Raw genomic sequence first — 18,175 nt, 5'->3', positions numbered from 1 at the left:
TTGTAATTCATTGATAACTTAGGAGTATGAGAAAAGTCAGCAATTTACCAATTTAAATGATGTCACAGATCTCACTTGTAAAAAGCATTTGTGACACTGAATCGCCCATTTCCTTGGAAAAAATTCACTCAACTGTATCATGCCTTTTCTAACAGGATAAAACTTAAAATATTTCTTAGTTTAGATATTTAGAAATTATATTCCATAACTGCTAAAAGTATAAATTTTAAATGTTCTTACCACAAAAATAATAAGTATGTAAGGTGATAGATATGCTTATTAGCTTAATTTTATAATTATACAGTATAACATGTCAATAAATCACACTGTTTCCCATCAAATATATACAATTCATATTTGTAATATATAAAAAAAGAAATTTGCAATGCTGGTCCTTTTTCTCTCAACATCTGCCCAGAGGCTCTCTTGGTTTCTAGAAGCACATGCATATTTGAAGATCTTTAATTTTTATTTCTCTATTTGCTTATCTTGTACTTGGCATACTGCTATTCAGTAGAGTATAGGGCATTGTAAATGATATCTTTTTTTGTGTGTGTGTGTGAGCAGGTTAATTCTCATCTGAAAGAGGCATTTTTCTAAACAAGGTTTTTATCCTAGAAAAAAACTCTAAAGCTGATTTAGCCTAAGGCACAGCACAGCTTCCTGACCTGGAATTTCTTTATTTTGTGAGATCTGCCTACCAAATTATTTTTCTCTTCTTCTTATGCCTCTGCCAGACAGTGACCTGATAGATTCCTGAACTAAAGTTTGTATTGATATTTTTTTTTCAAACCTGCACTCTTAGAGTCCTAGTAAGAACCTGTATGTACTAAAAGAAGTGGCACTATCCAAAAGTACACCTTTTGATGCTTCTGAAATTTTCATGTTTTCAGCCTGGACAGGAAAAGAAACCTGTCTTGTATATCTTCTACCATAGCAGTGGAATAAGACTTTAGTTTTTTCTTTATCCTTTTTTATTATGCTTTATTTTCAAGTTTCTAGCTGGGTAACAATTCTAAGATTCGCTGTATTTCAGGTGTTTTTGTTCTCTACTTTCCAATCGTATTTGTATTTCTTCCTAATTGTGTCCCTCATTTTTATTTCATAATATTCATTTTTTAATGTTTCTACCAAAAGCATTAAATTTTGAAAGTAAGAGAAGAGACATTTTTCTTTATTTTCTTGACATTGACTCCCCTTATTCCAACTTTCATCCACCCTAAAAGGGACAATAACTTTGCAATAATAGGTACTTTTTAAGGTAGTTTTGTACTGTTAATAAACAATTCTTATCATTCACCAGTGTCTCAGGATACCATTTTTATTTATTCCCTAAATTTCTCTAGAGTAATTAACCTCAAGCTCAGCAATGACCCAACTTCTTTACTCTGTAACTACTGTGTCCATATGTCATCTGCTTATCACCATCAGACCCTAGAATAACGGTTTTAGTTATCAGGTATTACAGATAAGTGAAAACATCATTAAATACAATGTAATTAAGTCACTAGCTGGGCTTCATGTTCACAAGCTGGATTTTTTTTTTTCTGCCTTCTGTACAGACTTTGGAAATTTTTGCTTTAAATCCTCTCAATTCTCGGCTTGGCACAGTGGCTCACTCACACCTGTAATACCAGCACTGTGTTAGGCGGAGGTGGGTGGAACACCTGAGGTCAGGAGTTTGATACCAACCTGACCAACATGGTGAAACACCATCTTTCCTAAAAACACAAAAATTACCTGGACATGGTGGTACATGCCTGTAATCCCAGCTACTCAGGAGACTGATGCAGGACAATCCCTTGAACCCAGGAAGCAGAGGTTGCAGTAAGCTGAGGTCACACCATTGCCCCATCAGCCTAGTTGACAGAGTAAGACTCCATCTCAAAAATATATATACACATACTTTCATACTTTTTCCTTATGTTTCCTCTTCTTGATCATCCTGTTTTCTAATTATCTAGGGGATGAGCTTCAGTCATTTAGATATCAGTGGTAAATATGTATCCTTAATTATTCAATTATTTGCTTCCTCAGGCATTAGTGTTTTTGTGCTTTAATAAACAAACCTGATTCTAGTAGGCAGTGTTGTATCAACTAAACCATATTTTTGCTGGCATGTGTCTGTCAGCTAAAATTTTGGAAAGATAATCCTGTTGTTTGCTTTAAGCATGTGGAAGAACATTATTATAAATTTGAATAATCAATACAAAAATATTGAGGAACGTTGCACATGAATTCTAAACTCTCAACTACACTTATACATGCTTCAGAAATACTAATTTGATTAAGGTTTACTAAAATATTCCTTCTAACTGACCCATCTCCTGGCACTTTTAAAAAATAATACTGTTATCATTGAAGCATAACTATAACTTTTGAAAAAACCTTGATAAGTTAAAATTGAATATAAAATGTTTAAAGAATCATGACAGCAAAGACTTCTCAAATATTGGGGATTCCACTTTTTTAAACTTCAAATCATTGCTTTTCTTTATTTCCATGCCTTTCTTCCATCATCTGTTTTCTTCATGCTTGCTTCTGCTAGCTAACCACTATAATTTCAAACTCTGTAGTCATCTCCACTGGTAAACATAGACACACATACACATATAAACAAACAAACAAACAAAAATGTTGTCTACAAAAGCCACCCATAGCCTGGATTAAGAATTCCTATTCTGTGTTTCCATTATACATTGGACATAGATGAATTTTAGCACTCATTAGAATTGATGATTTTGATTTCTTCAATTAGTGTTTTCTTCTGAAAATATAGTAAATCCCTTGACTAGTCTTGTATTGGTCCATTTTCACGTTGCTGTAAAAAGCTATCTGAAACTGGGTAATTTATGAAGAAAAGAGGTTTAATTGACTCCTAGTTCCACAGGATGCAAAGAAAGCATGGCTGAGGAAGCCCCAGAAAACATACAGCCATGGAAGAAGGCGAAGGGGAAGCAGGCATGTCCTACATAGCTAGAGATGGAGAGATAGAGAAAAGGGGGAAATTCTACACACTTTTAACTAACCAGATCTCATGAGAACTCACTTGTTATAATGAGAACAGCAAGGGGGAAATCTGCCCCCGTAATTTAATCACCTCATACCGGCCACTCATCCAAAATTAGGGACCACAATTTAACACAAAATTTGGGTAAGGACACAAATCCAAACTATACCATTCTGTCCCTGGCTCCTCCCAAATATCATGCCCTTCTCATATTTGAAAATATAATCATACATTCCCAATAGTCCCCAAAGTATTAACTCATTCCAGTATTAACTAAAAAGTCCAAATATAGGGTCTCATAAAAGACAAGGCAAATCCCTTCTGCCTATGAGCCTATTAAAAAAAAACACAAAAAACTGGAAGTTAATTATTTCCAATAGGCAATGAGGGTATAGGCAATGATACAAGAGTGAGAAATTGACCAAAACAAAGAGGTTATAGGCCCCATGCAATTCCAAAACCAAGCAGGGCAGTCATTACATCTTAAAGCTCCAAATAATCTTTTGTGACTCCATATCTTATATCCAAGCCACACTTTGCAAAGGGTGAGCTCCCAAGGTCTTGGACCGCTCTTCCCCTGTGACTCGTCAGGACACATGCCTCATGGCTACTTTCACAGACTGGCATTGAGTGCTTGCTGCTTTTCCAGGCTCGTGGTTCAAGCTATTCTGGGGTCTGGAGAATTGTGGCCCTCCTCTCACAGCTCCACTAGGCAGTGCCCCAGTAGGGACTCAGTGTAGGGGCTCCAACACCACATTATCCCTTTGCACTGTGCTATTAGAGGTTCTCCATGAGAGCTCTACAACTGCAGCAGACTTATGCCTGGACATCTAGATGTTTTCATACATATTCTGAAATCTAGGCAGAGGCTCCCAAACCTCAACTTTTGCCCTTGGTGCACTTGCAGGCTTAACACCACATGGAAGCAGCCAAGGTTTACATCTTGCACCCCCTGGAGCAACAGCTTGAGACATATCTGGGGATGTTTTAGCCATGCCTGGAGTAGGAGCAGCTGAGATGCTGGATATGTCCTGGGGTAGCACAGGGCAGCAGGACACTTGGCCTGGCCCATGAAACCATTTTTCCCTCATAGACCTCCAGGCCTGTGATGATGGGAGAGACTACTGTGAAGGTTTCTCAAATCCTTCAATGCATTTTCCCAATTGTCTTGGCTATTAACATTTGGATCTCCTATTTACTTATACAAATTTATGCAGCCAGCTTGAATTCCTACCCAGAAAATTGAATTTTATTTTTTTAACCACATGACCAGGCTACAATTTTTTTTAAACTTTTATGCTATTCTTTCCCTTTAAATATAAGTTTCAGTTTCAGATCATCTCTTTACTCACACAGATAAGCTTACGATGTTAGATGCGGCCAGATTGTGTCTTGAATGCTTTGCTGCTTAGAAATTTCTTCTGCCAAATACCCTAAATCATCTCTCTCAAGTTCAAAGTTCCGTAGATCTCTAAGGGCAGAATGCCTCTAACCTCTTTGTTAACACATAACAAAAGTGATCTTTGCTCCAATCCCTAGTAAGTTCTTCATCACCATCTGAGAACACCTCAGCCTGGACCTCACTGTCTAAGTACCATGAGCATTTTGGTCACAACCTTTCAGCAAGTCTCTAGGAAGTTTCAAACTTTTCCTCATCTTTATGTCTTCTTCTGGGCAATGCAAACTATTCCAACCTCTGTCTATTAAACAGTTTCAAAGCTGCATCCACATTTTCAGGTATCTTTATAGCAATTCCCCACTTCCCACTATCAATTTTCTGTATTAATCCAGTTTCTCATTACTATAAAAAACTACCTGAGACTGGATAATTTATGAAGAAAAGAGGTTTAACTGGCTCACAGTACTGTAGGCTATACAGGAATCATGGCTAGGGATGACTCAGGATATTTACAATTATAGCAGAAGGCAAGGGGAAGCAATCCACATCCTACTTTGCTGAAACATGAGGAAGAGAGAAGAGAGAAGTGCTTTCAAATAACCAGATCTCATGAGAACTCACTCACTATGACAAGAATAGAAAGGAGGAAATCTACCTCCACAATCCAGTCCTCTCTCACTAGGCCACTCCTCCAAAAATGGGGATCACAATTTGACATGAGATTTGGATTGGGACACATACCCAAACCATATAAAGTATCTTTTCTCTCTCTGTATTCCTAAAACCCAACTATCTCCTAGGTTATAAGGATTTAAAGAATATTGGTTGAATGAATGTTCAAATAGGTTTAGACTTTTTTAGCTTTATTGAGGTATCATTGACAAAAAATACCTACAAATTTAAAGTATACAATGTAATGACCTCACATAAGTATACATTGTGAAATGATTCTCATAATATAGTTAACACACCCATCGCCTCACATGTGTTTTCTAAAAAATGAGAATATCTAAGGTCTACTCTCCTAGCATATTTAAAGTGTAGTCATACATTATTTAGCAATGGGGATAAATTCTGAGAAAGAATGCATCCTTAGGCAATTTTATACTGATGGGACCATCACAGCATGTAATTACACAAACCATGATGGAATAGCTTACTACACACCTACACGATAAGACATAGTCTATTGCTCCTAGACTATAAACAGGTATAGCATGTGATTGTACTGAGTACTATAGGCAATTGTAACAAAATGGTATTTGTGTTTCTAAATATCTAAACAGAAGAGGTTTAGTAAAAATATGGCATAAAATGTAAAATAATAATAATAATAATAATAAGATTTAAAAGGTATGTGTGTATTTATCATGAATGGAGCTTGTAAGACTCGAAGTTGCTCTGGGTTAGTCAGAGGGTGAACTTAAGGGTCTAGGAAATTACTGGACAATATTGTAGGCTTTATGAAGACTGTAAACCTAGGCTACACTATATGTATTTTTTTTAAAGTTCTTTAGTTCTTCCTTCAATCATAAATTAATCTTAGCTTACTATACTCTTTTTACTTTTGTTAACTTTTTGACTCTTTTGTAATAACTCTTAGCTTAAAACACACACATTGTACACATATACAAAAATATTTTCTTTATATACTTATTCTATTTTTTCTATTTTTAAAACTTTTTTCGTTTTAAACATTTTGTTAAAAACTAAGACATACACACATTAGCCTAGGCCTACACAGGGTCAGCCTCAGCAATATCACTGGCTTCTACCTCCACATCTTTTACCACTGGTAGGTCTATAGGGGCACTAACACATGTGGAGCTGTCATCTCCTATGATAACAATGCCTTCTTCTTGAATGTCTGCTGAAGGGCCTGCCTAAGGCTCTTGTTGAGGAGCTATCACTCTTTTATGAAATATGTCCGTGGTGGTTTGCTTGGTTTATTTCTTTTCTTCATCATATATCTGCTTGTAAGCAGATAATATACCATGATTTACCTCTGCATACCAATAAAAACCATGCAGCATTGTGGTTTATGGTTTTAAACATTTTGAAGAGCTTGTTGAAATCTGTTGAACTTTCACTGTGAATTTACTTGAGGGGTTTTTATTTTCCCTCTCTTGTAGTTTACTTTCTCTAGCCTCTTCTTCAGCTCTATAATTCTCTTCCTGTTCCAAAAACTCCACATTAGTCAATTTCTCAGGAATCACCTCTAGGAGCTCCTCAATGTCATCTTTATTCATACTCAGGCAAAGTTGTTTGCCTTCTCAATCACAGCCTTGACTTTTGCAACCACCTTATCCTTGGAAAATCCTTTGTGGTTATAGGTGAACCTCTTCTATGTCTTCTTCCAACTGCTATACATACACTTCTTTGTGACATTCTCAGGCCCAAGAAAAGTTCTTAACGCAGTCATAGATGTTATAGTCCTTCCAGAATTGCATTAAAGTCTTCTCAGTGTCTTCTTCAGTTGCAGCAATAGCATGGGCAAAGCTTATTCTTCCCTAGTAGGACTAAAAACTGCTGTAACTGTGATTCCATTGGTTGTATCAAAGAAGTGGAATTTGGAGACAGAAACACCACTTTAATATTAGGATGATAATCACTAATACAAGGATGATATGCATAAATATAAACAATAAGCAAAATTTTCAAAGATAACGTTATTCTCTAAACAGCACTTCTCTATTTTGCTGGGATAGCAATTTAAGAGGGCATCTTGAAAGAGGAGCTGGGCCATCCATGACTGCTTATTGTTCCTGTAGTACCATGGCATTATGTGCTTACTGATATGCTTGAACAGCATAGGGTTCTCACTGCCACTGCTCACAAAAGGTTTCAATTTTTATTCAGCAACATTGCCCGCAAACAAGACTGTTATCCTGTCCTTAAGAGACTGGAAACCTTGCATAGACTTGGCATTCTTATGGATGAAAGTCCTTTTAGGTATCTGTTTCCAGAATAGAAATGTTATATCCATATTGAAGATTTGCTTTGGCAAGTGATTTCCATCTACCATCGATTACCTAGAGTTTTAAAAATTTCTTCAGTTGCCTTCACATTAGCACTTGCAGGATTACCACTTGCTTTCAAGTTATCTAAAGGCTCACAATTATTGAATCATTTATACCACCCAGAGCTAGCAGTAAACTCAACTCTATAGTGAAGTACGTTCAGCCTTTCCTTTAAACATTACAAACAAACTTTTTTGCTTTTGCCCTGATCATCATGAAACTGAGAGAGATGTGTTTATGTGTCTGGTTTTCAATCTAGGTCATTAGAAGTTTCTCTATATCTGAGATAAGGCTTTATTAAATTTTTGTGTCTCCTTACCTTCAATAAAGCAGATTCTTTAACATCTTTCATCACTTGATTCTTGTTCTTCAAAATCATTGCTATGGTTGAATAGTACATGTCTGACTGGTGAGTAATAACCATAATTGATTTTTCATTTTTATAGTCCTTAGTCACTTTTAATTTTGTTTTCAGGTTAATCACTTGAGTTGGACTTGTACTGGCAACATTAACAGAAGATTTTTTATGATTAGGGGCCATGATGAACAAAACAACACTAGATTAAATTAAGCACAAGAGAAAATGTTGCAGCCAAGATACTTGGTAAATATGACATGTATGAAGCTGCTGTCAACAAAACAGGGCATATTGTTTTACAGTAAGCTTTTTATCTTATAAGCAGATATAGTATATCCTAAAATAATGGTAATTAAAAGTATATTATGGTAAATATATAAACCAGTGACATAGCCATTTATTATCATCATAAAGTATTATGCATGTAAATAATCATATGTGCTATACATTTATACAACTGGCAATGCAGTAGGTTTGTTAACACCAACATTACCACAAACATATGAGTAATACTTTGCCCTGTGATATTATGATAACTTCCACGTCCTTAGGCAACAGGAATTTTCCAAGTGCACTATAATCTTTTATTTTTTAATTTTCTTTCCAACTTTTATTTTTTGGTTCAAGGGGTACATGTGCAGGTTTGTAAATTATACATAATCGGGTAAATTATACATAATCGGAGTTTGGTGTACAGATAATTTTGTTAGCAGTATAATACTCCATAAGTAGTTTTCCAATCTTGATTCCCCTTGCCCGCTCCACCCTCAAGTATGTTCAATGTTTGCTTTATTCTTTGTATTCAGATGAACTTAATGTTTAGCTCCTACTGATACGTGAGAACCTGCAGTATTTGGTTTTTGTTTCCTACATTAATTTGCTTAGGATAATGGCCTCCAGCACTTTCCATGTTGCTGCCAAAAACGATTTTATTCTTTTTTACGGCTTTGTAGTTTATGGAGTCACCAACATATATACAATTTGATGTTACCTGAAATGTCTTTATGTGGTGCATGGCTGTATATAATAATACAGTATTATTAACTATAATCCCCATGCTATACATTGGACTGTCCGAACATATTCATCTTATAACTTACATTTTATATTATTTGATAAACAACATCTCCCTATTTCTCCTAAACCTGGCCATTGGCAACTACCACTATACTCTTTGTTTTGACTTTTTTAAAGATACTGCATTGTGATGGTTAATGGTGACTGTCAACTTGGTTGGACTGAAGGATGCAAAGTATTGTTTCTGAGTGTGTCTGTAAGGATATAACCAAAGGAGATTAATATTTGAGTCAGTGGACTAGGAGACGCAGACCCACCCTCAATCTGTGTAGGCACCATCTAATCACTCCCAACAAAGCTAGGATAAAAGCAGGCAGAGGAACATGGAAGAACTAGACTGGCTGAGTCTTCTTCAGTTTTCTATCTTCCTTCAGTGCTGGATGCTTACTGTGCTCCACCAACAGACTCCCAAGTTCCTAGGCTTCTGGTCTTACACAAGTGATTCGCCAGGGGCTCTAGGGCCTTCAGCCACAGACTGAAGACTGCACTGTTGGCTTGCCTATTTTTTAGGTTTTAGTACTCTGACTGCTTCCTGACTCCTCAGCTTGCAGTCAGCCTACTGTGGAACTTCACCTTGGGATCATGTGAGTCAATTCTCCTAATATATTCCCCTTCATATATTCATCTATCCAATTAGTTCCATCCCTTTAGAGAATGCTGATTAATACACAGGGTAAGTAATACGCTTCAAACTCAAAAAGCCAAACACAAACATTTCATAATTTTCTTAAAATAAGAATTTCAGATCACAAAGATTCATCATGGACAAAACTGAAAGACACGTTTTAAAATATTTTATTTTTTTACTTTTAAAATGCCAACCATGACCGGGCGCGGTGGCTCAAGCCTGTAATCCCAGGTATGGTGGTTCACGCCTGTAATCCCAGCACTTTGGGAGGTCGAGGCGGGTGGATCACGAGGTCAAGAGATCGAGACCATCCCGGTCAACATAGTGAAACCCTGTCTCTACTAAAAAAACAAAATATTTGCTGGGCATGGTGGCACGTGCCTGTAATCCCAGCTACTCAGGGGGCTGAGGCAGGCGAATTGCGTGAGCCCAGGAGGCGGAGGTTGCGGTGAGCCGAGATTGCGCCACTGCACTCCAGCCTGGGTAACAAGAGCGAAACTCCATCTCAAAAAAAAAAAAAAAAGAATAAAATGCCAACCACTAAACTATTACTAAAATTAGTTCATATCAGTTCTCAAGATCATCTTTATTTTGATTAATTTTGACCCAGTGTTGTTTCTACACACTTCACTGGGCCTAGTCCTTTTTTATCCCATGCTTTGGTCACCCCTCATATGTTCCATCAAAATTAGGCATTTTAATATCTGCATCTGCACAAGGAATCTTTCTGTCTGCTCTTTGCCAGTGTCTGATCTAATCACATTTTTTTCTATTGGAATTGTAATTACATTTAATTCTGGCACAGTGAAAAGGAGAGTAGGACATTGGAATATGGGAAAAATTATTAAGGCATACATCATGGAGAAAAAACAGATAAAGCATCGTTCCATAAACTAGAAAGATAATTCAGCAATGGTTACTATAAACAGAAGCTGAAACTCCTGTATGCTACTAATTATGCACATTTACTTGCAACTAAATGTATCAGATTAATTAATTAATGTACATGATTAATACAGTTTAACCTTCAGAGTTCAGAAATTCCATAAGACATTAAGTTATACTCCTGTTATTACCTCCTGAACAGCATTTATTCTGTGTGTGGCTTACAAAGCAAAGTTTTTAATCATCTCATAATCCTAACACACTAAAATACAAATGCAAGAAGAAAATCATCTGTTTAACCCTGTTACTTGAAAATAATAAAAACAAAAGACCAATTATCTCATTTACTCACGTCCTAGGAAAAAACTGCTTTCCTCTTTCATTATGGGAAAAAAGTAGACACAAGAATTAGTTTTATGAATGTTTAAATATCAGAAAATAAAAATTTTTCTCAGCAATCATGCTTTTGCATGCAAACCAATTATTGGGAGTTCTTTATTTCTGAAGTGAGTGGATCAGGAATGGACTTGCCCCAATAAACCAGCCCAGTGTCACCCATTGAAACAGGCTTCCAGAGCAGCACCAGTCTGTGCTTTCTTTAATACTGATACCTTAACTTCACCCTATCCAAAAATTCCTACATCAGGTCAGTCATGTTCTATGTTCAGAAATTATGATTATAGATAATTAGCATAATTATCTGTTTTTTAAATTGGCAATGGATTTCATTTTGGAGTGTTTCATTTTATTTTCTATTCAATTAATGAGTGCTGGTCCCATCCTTTTATGGCAATGGCATTTAAAAGCATTGTAGGTAATTACAGAATATCGTAAAGTACACCTGGAGCCAGAAACAAAAGAAAATGGATTTGTTCTTAGCAGGGTAATGTTTGGAAATACTTACTTACATATCAGGACATCTTCAAGCTAAGTTATTGATAGAAATATCACCCAAAATATTTAAATAAGTGGATTATGTGTACAGTTTCCAAAATAATATGAATCTATATATATTATAAAATGGTTATGTATTAACATTTGAATTTTAAGACATTAAAAAGTAAATTTTAGTAAATTAGATTCATTAAATAAGTACTCAACCTCACACGGAAAATATATTTTAATATGTCAAAAAATATCCCCCAACCATTAGTTTGTACTCTCACTTTTATAAATTAGTTATGTTCAGGATATATTTGCCCATTTATCCATCATAAAATGATCCATCATTGTCATTTTATATCTGTATAGTCTCATCATTTATATCTGTATATATCTTATCTTAGCCTTCCTTGAGTCCTAATTTCATACATTTCTCAGCCATGTTTTTTCAAGGTACAATAACAAGTCCTGTGATTCTCACCTACCACAAAAGTATCACCTTAGAGCTTATCAAGCAATCTTTGATAAGCTTTGATATTCTAAGTCTTTTCTGATTAAATTCTTTTGAATTGGCTATACCTGTTTAAATGTCTTACCTGTACCCCTTTGGTCTTTCTCTGAATTGTCCAAGTCTTGTTTCATGATTTTCTGAATCCTAGTCCCCTATGGATTGACTATATAGAGTCAATCCAGTCAGATCTCAGACCATGAGCCTCTTCCTCTGGTTGGTTTCTTAGCCCCCCATTAGTTTCTAGTCTAGCAATATCTAAGAGAGCAACCTTTTGTTTCCTGTTTTCTTTAAAATAGTGATATTTGAGGGTATTTTCTTTTTCTTTTTATAGCACTTTAATGGCTTTTAAGATCTCATTTTCCCTTTCGTATCTTAGTAACATCTCCTCTAAGATATAACTCATGTTTGAAAGAAAAGCATGCAATCTTTTTCTCTAGCTTAATTAGTCTTTTAAAATGTTGTCTCTATTCTATGATCGCAAAGGTTATCAACTTATTCTGTCCTCCATAGATACCTGGAAAACCTGATTCCTGGAGGGGGAATATTTTAAACAGACTTTTAAATTTTAAAAAAAGTAGAAAATACATGCAATCTGTCTAAGCTTGGAACAAATAAAGTAAAAATGTAACAGACTTATGATCTCTGTAATTTGTATGGTATTTACTTGCATTTTAAAAGCAAATATTGTAAAAAAAAAACACTAGAGGCAGAAAACCAATTGTTCTGCCTTTTTATGCTCAAATGTGCTCTCTACATAACTTTTTTTTTTTTTTGAAACAGAGTTTTGCTCTTATTGTCCCAGGCTGAGTGCAATGGCATGATCTTGTTTCACCTCAACCTTTGCCTCTCAGGTTCAAGAGATTCTCCTGCCTTAGCCTCCCGAGTATTTAAAATATTTTATTTTCCCTATGGTGAAATGGTTGCCACTTGCAGAGAAAGTTATTGTTTTAAGGTTCTCAGGAAGCCCAATGTAACCTGTGTATGCCGGTTACTCACACATGCTTTAGGGATGACAAACCCAGCTTCCTGTGTTTAAGGCTGGGTCACACAAACTTGCTGAAAGGCATTTCCATAAGCTGCAATCTCAAGCTAGGATCAAAATATCCTTGATCTAAGTCTTAGGCCTCAGCTACATGGCAGCAGACTAACTGCTCCATTAGAACAACTTCAGTCACAACAAGATGCTACCAAACCTTCTTGCCCTGATAAAAGATTACTATGGTTCCCAAATTCCACTCTCTCGGTCTCTTAATATCCCCACCTTAAATAATGATGCTTTATTTTATCCAATAAAAATATTCCTTTTGTTTCTTGCTGAGCTCTGAGTAATTGCTACAGTTATAGCATGCAATTTTAGCATTTGAAGACAAAAATAGCTATTACTGAAAAAAATTAAGATCAAGAATATAGCTTTAAGCTAAGGGGCTTGTTAATATGGCCCCCAGAAGGAAGATTTTTACCTCTTGAGGCCAGAATGTGATGTGCAAACTTGTGACTTCCTCATTTGGAACTGTTCCTGTAAAATTTGAAAAAGAAGACTGGAATGTAAACTTTTGTGGTCAACAATCCCTTAAGCAAGAAAGAGGAAAGAAGAAATAGGCTGAAAAGTATGACTTTTTCTCTCAGACTCTTGTAATATGTTAATTAATTTTTCTTCTTCTCTGCGTAGGAGTAAATGAAGGGTCTGAGAGAGATTAGAATATTGATTCTTACAGTATCCTTTCCCCCAGGGAAACAGAAACCACCACCAACACCTCTTATGTGAGGTTTGTGCATCCAGGTACATATAATTTCCTTCCAAAGATGACTGAGCTCCGTATTTCTCTTGTATATACCTTGACTGTCAACATAGTATCTTATTCTACTACCCTTAGTGTTGTGTTAGTCCATTTGCATTGCTATAAAGCAATACTGAAAGCTGGGTAATTTATAAAGAAAATAAGTTTATTTGTTTTGCAGTTCTGCAGGCTGTATAAGTACAATGCCAAAACATCAGTTTGGCTTCTGTGGAGGTCTCCAGAAGCTTTCACTCGTGGTGGAATGTGAAAGGGGAGCAGGCACATCACATGGCAAGAGAGGGCATGAGAGAAAGAAGGAGAGAGATTCCTTTCAGCAACCAGAGAAGTTCTTTTTAATAACTAAATCTCACATAAAATTACCACTAGGAGGGCACTATGCTATTCGTTAGGAATATGTGCCATGATCCAAACACCTCCTGCTGACCTCCATCTCCCATATTAAATATGACATTTCAAGATGAGTTTTGGAGGGGACAAACTTTCAAAACATACCAGATGTTATATCAGTAAAAACACATTTTATTTAGAATGACTTTGAGACATTTTTTGTTTGTTTCAAAAACCACTGACATGCCCAGCATCGATTCTGTATTTACTGTAAGCCGCACATATGTTATATATGTCCCCTGCAGAGCATTTCTCTAGATTGGTGATTACAAGCTAAATCTGTGTTTGGGATTGGGCTATGTTGTTTTATTGTCATAAGTTAAAACGTTTAAAGTCTAGAACAGTGACAATAGCAATAAGATGATGTAAATGTACTTCAAATATTTGTTTCATGATTTCTAAAACACAAGGGAAAGCTAACATGGAGAATGGCTTTGTTTCACTTACTTCAATGAACAGTCTTCTTGCCACTTATTATGTGGGAACCAGCTACTTTATTTTTCAAAATTTGTAATAATTATATAAAGGCAGTAAAAAAAGATAAGAATATTAATGCAGAGAGAATTAGTGAAACATGATAGCAGAGGTAAATATATCTTGTATAAAAGAGAACATATATAATAAGAAAAAGGAAAACAAAACAAGGTGAAGTGTGAAAGAGGAATATATTTAAAAGAAAGAAACCACTCTACACAAATCTTAGGGAGAAAAAGTCAAGAGTGAAATACATTTTCAATATTATTATTCTATTATTAAAAATTTTTGATGTATCTATGACTACATATGGCAGAACTAATTGGAAAAAGTGTTAATTGTAAGGGAGAAATGTTGGTGTCCCTTTAAAACTTTATCAAAGCTAAGTAGAATACACTATATGAAAATGCTTCAGATTTTGAATACGGCAAAATGGAAATACATAATAATAATCAGGCTGCTGATTACAAAAAAACAACAATTAAGACTAAGTACAATAAAGCAAACAATAAAATGACAGCAGAATATTTTTAAATAAACAAAACAAAAAATAAAAACATCATTGTATCTAAAACTGTAGGCTTCATGACAAAACTGTAGTATCCTTCAAATAACTGTCTGACCAAAGAACTTCTCTCTCAGTCATGATTCATCTGTAGTTAAATATTATGATTTATATTGAGATACCTAAATGTTTTCTCTCTAAAGAATGTTTTTACCTGCACATTTTTTAAAAATCTTATTTGCATGGACATTTATTACATATTTATTAAATTAACCTTTTAAAAATATAAAAAGTAATTTCCTTACAAAACTCTACTTATATTCAAGTTTAGCAATATTTTTGACTGCCTTTTCATTTAAGACCCTGTTTATTTTTTCATTCTGCCCTGCTTTATCAGTCTTCTCATTTCTGAATCAATCTACTTTTACTATCTGAATACATTCATTCTTCTGGCATCCAGACCCTTATAAATTTAGTTTATTCTTCTAGAAATATGAAGGGGAAGGATTAAAGGCCAAGATTTTAGAAAACACAGAGGTAAGATATAAATATAGAATAACTAATACTCAATTTTTGCTAATCCCTGAAGCAGATACTAACTTACTAAGAAGAGATTTGATGCTGAAGTTAGGCCTAAAACTACAGGTAGGGCCAAGGGCATTCTTTCCCTCTCTACATTTGTTGACTAGTGTAGATGAAAGGAAAATTCACCCTGATGTATGGTCAAGAGAAGGAAATCAAGGGAAGCTCCAGATTCCCCCAATAAAAATTCATTTAAAGATTCCTAGGGGAAAGGCTACATGAAAGCAGCATTCAATCCCTGAAGAAGGTCAGATAGGATTGAAACCTGTGATTTAAAGTCTCATTAGAGATGGGTTTTCAGAGCCTTGTATGTCCCCATATAATACCCCTACCTTGCCTGCCAGGAAGCCTGATGAATCCTATCATTTAGTGCAGGATCTTAGAGCCATAAATGAAATAGTGCAAACCACTCATCCAACCATGCCAAACCCATATAATATTCTTAAACAACTTCCCTATAGTCATCAATGGTTTACTGTCATAGATTTGAAGGATGCCTTTTGCGCATGCCCTATGGCTGAAAAGAGCTGAGATCTGTTTGCCTTCAAATGGGAGGAACCCCACACAGGCCAAAAATGACAGTACTAATGAACCGTATTTCCCCAAGGATTTGTAGACTCACCAAATATTTTTACTCATGCTCTAGATAAAATAATTAGAGATGTGGAGATCCTAATACGGTTACATCTAATTCAGTACATGGATGATATTCTAATACCTGGTGAGGATATAGAAAACGTAAGTGAGTATTCCATATACTTTTTAAATTACCTACATTCAAAGGAGCTACGGATTTCAAAGGAAAAGCTTCAATATGTTGAACTAGAAGTTAGATATTTAGGTCATCTAATTATTACAGGCAAAAGAAGGATTAGGCCTGAATGAGTTGAAGGAATTGTGTCTTTATCTTACCTGAAATAAAATAGGTGCTCAGAAAATTCTTAGGGCTAATTGGATATTGCAGATTATGATTGACTCCTTTGCATTAAAAAGTAAATTATTATATGAAAAACTAAACCAGGACCAGACCCACTTATATGGTCCTCTGATGAGATACATCAAGTGAATGAACTCAAGGCACATTTAATGTCTGCCCCTGTCCTGGTCTTATCCTCCTTAGAGAAACCTTTCCATCTTTTTGTGAATGTAAATAATAGAGTAGCCCTGGGGGTACTCACTCAAGAACACGGAGGTTGCTGGCAGCTAGTTGCCTTTCTGTCTCAAGTCTTGGATCTGGTTGCCAGTGTGTGGCCTCAATGTATCCAGTCTGTGGCAGCTACCACCATATTAATAGAAGAAAGTAGAAAAAGTACCTTTTGTGGGTACTTGACTGTGAGTACACCTCATCAAGTTAAAGTTATTTTAAATCAAAAGATAGGAAGATGGCTTACCAATTCTAGAATTCTAAAGTATGAGGCCATTCTGCTAGAAAGAGATGACTTAACCCTAACAACTGATAGCTCACTCAACCTTACAGGGTTCCTAACTGGAAATCCGTCATTACGGACAGAACATTTATATCTGGACCTAATTGATTACCACACAAAGGTTGGACCAGATTTGTCCAAGACCCCTTATAAGACCAGATGGCATCTATTCATAGATGGGTCCTCATGGATGTTTGACGGGAAATGATATAATGGGTACTCAGTAGCAGATGGAGAGATCCTAGAAGAAACTGCGGCTGAAAGAGGTCTAAGGAACAGCCAAGGCCAAGAACTTGCTCATGAACCATTGGATGTTTGTGTCTTGAACAGTCGCCAATTACCAGAAGAAATAGCTATGGTACACGTCCCTGGACATCAACATGATTTTTCATTTGAAAGCTGGGGAAACAATCTTGCATACCAGATGGCTAAAAAGGCAGCCGTGGCTACTGATCCAATGTTTCATTTAACTCCCTTCTTTCTTTCTCCTAAAATAATTCCTATTTTCTTTTCTATTGAGAAGGAGAAAGGGACAGAAATTGGAGCTAAGAAAAATGCCCCTTGTGAGAGAAGTCTTATCTCACCTGCAGCAATGAATACACTGGGGCCTTCAGGCCTTGTGTAATGCAGTTCTTAGAGTCTATGGATGTACTGGAGTTTATACTCTGGTCAGGCAGGTCACAGACGGCTGTTTTATCTGCAAGAAAACAAATAAGCAGGCTCTGAAGAAGTTATTTCTGTTTGGAAGAGCTCTGGGGTTAAGGCCATTCTAAAGTGTACAAGTGGATTACACTGAGATGCCACCAGTAGGCCAATTAAGATACCTATTGGTGATAGTTGATCATCTCACTCATTGGGTAGAAGCTATTTCTTTCTTGAAAGCTATTGCTAATAATGTAGCAAAGGCCTTAGTTGAGCATATTGTACCCAGATTTGGATTAATATGTAACATTGACTCAGGCAGTGGAACTCACTTTACTGAAGATATCATTAAGAAATTGGCCCAGACATTAGACATAGATTGGGAATATCATATTCCTTGGCATCCATCCTCCTCAGGGAGAGGAGAAAGAATGAATCAGACACTTAAAAATCATTTAACCAAGTTTATTTTAGAAACGGTTACCATGGACCAAATGCCTTCCCATTGCCTTATTAAGGATCAGGATGGCTCCCCGGAAAGACATAGGTTTATCTCCTTATGAGATGCTGTATGGACTACCTTACTTAC

At 35.9% G+C, this 18,175-nt stretch overlaps 1 long non-coding RNA gene across 1 annotated transcript in view; it reads right to left on the bottom strand.

The window, feature by feature from the left end:
• Window positions 1-17,582, bottom strand: part of LOC141581604 (uncharacterized) — a 141,493-nt gene extending 123,911 nt beyond the window's left edge. Inside the window, exons 1-2 of the long non-coding RNA XR_012514317.1 lie at window positions 17,529-17,582; window positions 13,231-13,286 (exon numbers count right to left, since the gene is read on the bottom strand). This is a non-coding gene — a long non-coding RNA (uncharacterized LOC141581604). The remainder of the gene's footprint in view (window positions 1-13,230; window positions 13,287-17,528) is intronic.
• Between the last annotated feature and the right edge of the window lie 593 nt (window positions 17,583-18,175).

This window comes from Saimiri boliviensis, chromosome 16 (assembly GCF_048565385.1).
Source record: "Saimiri boliviensis isolate mSaiBol1 chromosome 16, mSaiBol1.pri, whole genome shotgun sequence".
NCBI lineage: Eukaryota > Metazoa > Chordata > Mammalia > Primates > Cebidae > Saimiri > Saimiri boliviensis.
The sequence above is the reverse complement of the archived record's forward strand: the minus strand, read 5'-3'. Positions and strand labels throughout refer to the sequence as shown.